The sequence below is a fragment of the Hakea prostrata genome, chromosome 1, assembly GCF_041222555.1.
Source record: "Hakea prostrata isolate BN-2017 chromosome 1, UWA_Hpros_2, whole genome shotgun sequence".
NCBI classification, from domain to species: domain Eukaryota; kingdom Viridiplantae; phylum Streptophyta; class Magnoliopsida; order Proteales; family Proteaceae; genus Hakea; species Hakea prostrata.
In genome coordinates, this window is record NC_142600.1 from 67,521,988 (window position 1) to 67,528,134 (window position 6,147).

Genomic DNA, 6,147 nt, shown 5'->3' on the forward strand with positions numbered 1-6,147 from the left:
TTCTAGTAGAGACCTCATCATACTTAGGGACTCTCTTGTGTCATTTGTGGCATTATTTTATATTTACACGTTGATATCTTTTGAAAGAAGCAAGGGTATCTTCTATCAGGATATTTAAACTTTTCCGCTACAAACAACTATTCCTTTCTTTCAAACTCTGATGTTTACTTTATTTGATCTTAGACATGGATGATTGAAAACTCAATATTTCAGATTTCATGATTTGATATCTAAACTTGATTTACTCCTGTCCTTTGATTGTGTTATATCATATGTTATATAGAATTGTCAATGAACCTTGGTCCCGTAGTGTATCACCCCACGGGTACTCGGGTATGACCGGATTCGGCTAGGTAGGGTGTGACAAAATGAGGTTATATAAGAAGCCTTTAGCTCTAATGGGCAAGCAAAGCCTTGTTAAAAATGTGTAAATACACAAGGTATCCCATTTAAGCCAATTGATTTCGATATTCCCACTATTCTTCCACCAAAATTATCTAATCTGCCTAGTTAGTTTCCCAATCATCTCTTTTGGTAACAAAAATGTTGAAATATCATAGGTGGGGAGGGTAGTGGCTACTACTTTTATGAGAATTTCTTTACTAGCAAGGGAGAGGAGTTTTCCCTCCATCCTGACAAGTTTTTGTCAAGTTTCTCATAAATGTAAGAGAACATTTGAGTGTGTAATCTCTAGAGGAGATCCAAGACACGTTGGACAATCCAAACACCGCGAAGAATCAAGTTCAACTATAAATACCCCCCACTTACTACGTAATCTGATAATGTGCATTAACTCTCCTTGTGCTTATTGTTTACTTTAATATATAAGCTTAAGTCCCCGACCTTTGGGTAGTGTTCATCCTAAATCTAACTTGAACTTTAGGGGTAGTTGACCAACCCTCGAGTCGGCTCACACTCATCTTTTTCTTTGTGAACAAGTTCTAAAACCAACCAATGGGATAGACCACGGTTCACTAGGTCCAACAGGAGTTGTCCTTATGAATTTAAGTCTCTCTTTGGCATGATTTTCATTTTTATTTTTACCTACTTATTAAAAAAAGTACAAAAAAATCATGTTTGGCCAAAATACGAAAAACGCTTGTAACCAATTAGTAAATAGATTTTTTTGATTAAAAATACGTTTGGCATATATTTCTTTATAATGATTTTTTCATAAGTTTTAGAACCTTATATAAAAGTCAGGTTTATGATTCCTAAACATATGCAAAACCCATACATGACAAACACATCTCTGTTTTCTACCGAAAAAGTCAAATACGTCTCCCTGATCTCATAGCTAATGAATTGAAGTTCAAAGTTCTATGCATCAAAACATGAAATTGTTAAAGAAGAATAAAAAATAAAAATAAAAAAATTGTAAGAAAAACAGAGAAATCAACAATTAGAATGAAAAATATGTAAAAAAAAAAACACAAAGAATGGTAAGACTGACTTTATATTAAAGAAAGTCATAAGTACCCACCAATTCATTGACCTCTAACACTCATCAAAATTTCAAGGTTAATTCAAAATCGATTCAATCATTCAACCCAAACCTTTTCCAGCAAGTTCTAAAGTCGAAAAATTGATTGAAGTGATCAAAAGTGAAAGTAACCGCCCCAATGCAAGACCCAATAGAATCTTCTTTGTAAAAAACTTATTGAAATTATCACTCTCTCTTTCTCTCAAATACTATAGAAAAACCACCATTAATACAGTCGATTGAGATAAAGAGAGCAAGTGACCGTGGCAAAGGCGGCTATCCTTTCATTTTCCTGAAATGGAAGATACCCCAGATTGCAGACAACATTCTTTCAAACGATCTGGAACTCTCTGCTGACACGGACACAGATGCCACAACCCTACGCGAATGGCGTTGCCTTGACTCTGCCAACCCCTAGAAAATTTGACGCAGCAAGAAAACCACCGGGGTGGTAGTTGATCACAAAGGTGCAACGGTGCTATATATTCCGTCTCTCATAGTTGCTTCTTTATAGATAGATAGCCCATTTATTTGAGTGACACATACCCGGTGCTGGAAGGTCGGAAAGAGAAGTGTTATAAGCTTTGAATGGAAGCCTTGGTAAACGGCGGCAGTAACTCTAACTGTCCTAAGGTAGCGAAATTCCTTGTCGCATAAGTAGCAACCTGCACGAATGGTGTAACGACTGCCCCGCTGTCTCCGACATGGACCCGGTGAAATTGAATTCTCCATGAAGATGTGGAGTACCAATGGCTAGGCGGTAAGACCCCGTGCACCTGTCAGAGCCATGTCTAGGAGGAGAAAACAACTGTCAGGGTTGCATTGAGAAATAAAGAAAGAAACAATGAGGGTTTTATAAAAAAAAATGCAAATCACCATTTTAACCTCACTTATAACCATTAGAGTCACATGTTTTTTAAGAACCACCGCAAAAAAAAATGAAAGTTATTTTTGTAGAAAAATCAAAACAAGTTGAAATCTATTTTTAACTTTTGATTTTTCTTCAACCCTTTTAAATATACCAACTAGACCCTATCAATTAGGCAGAAATTTTCCGGCCCAAATCCAAGGGTGGTCTGGGTATTTGTTGCATTTGTGATGTCGATGTGGCTTACCTGCTTAAGCTCATCTGGAAGATTTATTGCAAGCATGATTCCATTTGGGTCAATTGGGTCTATTCTTACCTCTTTAAATGTAACTCGATTTAGACTGCCCCCACCCCCTCCAACACTTCTTGGGTTTGAAGGAAGATTCTCCTCTTGCGGCCTATCGCCCTTTCTGCCATTTCCAACCACATCTCCACTGGCTCCTCCATCTCCTTTTGGCATAACCCATGGCATCCAATGGGCATTATCGTCACCCTTGTAGGTCCCCGTTTGGTGTATGAGTCCCTTTTTCCCAAGTCTACCCCCCTCTCCACCTTCATTTTTATGGCTCTTGGTGTCCCCCTCCTCACCCCTGTCTTACACAAGCTTGGTCCTCCCTTCCTCTTCTCAAGGATGTCCCCCCAAGACTTCACCATTTGGCTCCCCTCATCTTCCAAGACCTTCACAATTTCCTCCGCTTGGATCCTTTCTCGCTCCCACTCCCTCGGTCCCTTGGGCCTCCTGATCTGGTTTAAATGGCACATTCCCTATCACTCCCTTACTCTTTGGAGAGCCCTAAATCTTGGTCTCTCTACCCAAAGTTTCCTCATTAGCTGCCATATCCCAACTAGCCCTAACTGCATACTTTGTTGGAATGGTTTAGAAGACATTAACCATCTCTTTTTCACTTGCCCCTTTTCTAGTTCCCTTTGGGAGAAAGCCCTTACCTCCATTTGACCCTATTTGCGTCACTCTCATGGGATTGCTCGAGATTGGTCTTGGATATTATGGTGCTTACTAAGGCTCTTCAATTTGTGATCGGGTTGGCAAGCTAGTTTTTGTGCCACCATCCACCACCTTTGGTGGGAGTGTAACCTTAGGAGATGGACTCCCAAATCTCGCTCTTTGGATATGATTTGGAAAGTCATCCACTTTGACGTTTCCTGTAGGCTCTTGTCCTTCCCCCAACCCCTTGTTGTAGATACCCCAAGGAATTGGATCATTGTTACCTGGGGTCTTAACTCTGTCTTCCGATCTCCCTCTTGATGGTCGGCCCCTTTGTACATTCCCTTTCTTTGTTTTACTATATTTCATTATTCACCCAAAAAAAAAAAAACTTTTTGAATAGAAATACACTATACAAATCCTATCAATGTGACAATTTCTATTTATTTAGGGGAAAATTAAAAAAAATGATATTCATTCCAAAGATTGCCTAAGAAAGACAATGGTGATTGAAGTTGTGTCAAAACTATTTTCTTTTTTACACAGACAAATGAAAGACAGGTCTTTATAAATAAAAATATGAGAATCAAGATTATGACCTTTTGGAAGTCCACAATCTAATTCTTATTAACACAACGTGAAATGTTGAATAACTCAACCTAATAAATAAGATCATCTAACTGAGATTATTCTTCACAACAAATAACAACTAAGAGTCAAAGAATTAAGTTACCAAAAAAGAAAGGGTTAAGAATACTTGTTTTTAAAATATGGTCCATACGAAAAAAAAAAAAAAAAAAAAAAAAAAAAAAAGGAAGATGATGGAGCTTGATTGTACTAAGCACCAAGTTGTAGGAGAGCTATAAGGACATCTTTTTCTTCCCAACGAATGGACAAGAGTGCCATGTAACATATTTTGGGGACCATTTATGTAATAACCCCGATATTCTTAACATGAAACCTAAATTGCAGGTTTGAGTACTTGAAGCTCTAGTCGGAAGAAGCTATGAGCCATCCGAATTAAAGCCCATGTTTTGGCCCCAGAGCACATGGATCTAGATGGTGTTCATGAATCACGCCTTATTGGAAATCAAAAGAAGATCTAGTAAAAACTTGGACGGTTTGGGCATATGGACATCTGGTATGAGAAAGGTTGAGTTGGAAGATGTCCACAAGTTAGATAAGAGCCTTCCATATGTTGGTTAAGGTTGTAACCGAGCTAGGGATCAAGTGGAAATGCAAAACTCCCAAGTACTGAAAAGTAATAGGGGCGGTTGCTTAAGGTGGTCGGTTGGCCATTGGCGGTTGATTGGAAAATTTTGGTAGAAAAACCTTGTTTTGCCCTCAACACCCTATTTGAAGCCTTCCACGACCTAATTTTGTATTATTTTATTCTTGAAGGTTGTTGTGGACTGAGAAGAGTTAGAGAACACGTGGTTGGTGGAAGAGAGCCTATTTTTGCAAAGAATCTTTCGAGTTTTCTTTGACTTTCAAATCCTAAGTGAAGGTAAGTTTAATCACTCTCTTAATCTATTAGATTTTGTCCTATCAGAGAGTAGTTATTTTTATTCTATTTTTGTGGTGGAGGTTTGGATTAATATATTTCTTCCCTATCCATGATCTTGATTAGATCATGCCAAAAGGAATGGATTTTTATATTCGATTTAGTGGCAGGTCTTATCGAAGAAGATGATGTAGATCTAGATCCTTCTTTCTGTGATATGTACTTTGAGTGACTTCTTTAGTGTTCTAAGGACATGGTTTAAACTTGGATTAATCCAAATACAGATCGAGGATGGGTGATCCAAGTCTAAATTTTGGACTTAGAATTTTGCTCGAGACTTAGACGGTCACTTAGAGCAACTGGCTTAAGCAACCGACTTAACCAATTGGCTGGGTTCCAGAGGCTATTTTGGAGTTGTCTTTGCTCAGTTTAAATCTCAGACTCTAATGTAACTTCATGATCATAATCTAGGGGTTTTTTGGGATCTGCTAGAGTAATTGTTTGTGGGACTTAGCACATTTTTTCTTGCTTTTTTGCTAAGTCATGTAAGGACACAATTGCATTTGTAACTAAATTGATTAATGTAATGTTTCAATAATTATTTTAAGCATGTTAGTGACTTTATAACTTGCTGTAATTGTTGTCATGTTTGTTTACTCATTAATTATGATTTGTGAACAATATGTATTGTATTTTATTTCTTTTATGGAATGTTGTTGTTTGGTGTGACTATGAATTGGGAATAGCTGGCTTGGTACTTCTAGCTTGGGATATCAGGGGTTGTGGTATGAGACACTGTCCTCTGATGCCCCCAACACTTTCATGGTTGTTCTACTTCATGACTAGGATGTCTAGATGCATGGCTAGGTTATCCATACATGCTACTACCCTTTCGACAAGGGTGTTGAAGCCAATTGACTCGCGATAGTAGTGACGTGGTCCTGTGGGCATCCAACAGAGGTAACTAGTCTGTGAGAAGACACAGTGGCCCACTGTTTATCATACAAATGGTATGGTACATATTAAGGTTGGGCTCAAGGGCGTCCAAAAGACGACTTGGGTGTCGTGAGGAGACATGAGAGGCATCCGCCCCAACAATATGTGGATGACCATAGGGTTAAGGAATGTGACCTAAAAGAGGTAACTAATTTTTTAGGATTCACATTCCTAGGTGGAGAAGGATACTTGACCAAAATGATACTAGGCATGAAGAGAGGTATTTGGAACACATGTAGTTACCATATGACTTTGCATTAAGATAGAATCTCTGACATGAACTAGTACTCAAACCAATGGTTGTGGTGAAAGAGTGTAGACCTGTACCCCAGCCATGGTTGATGATGAGGACC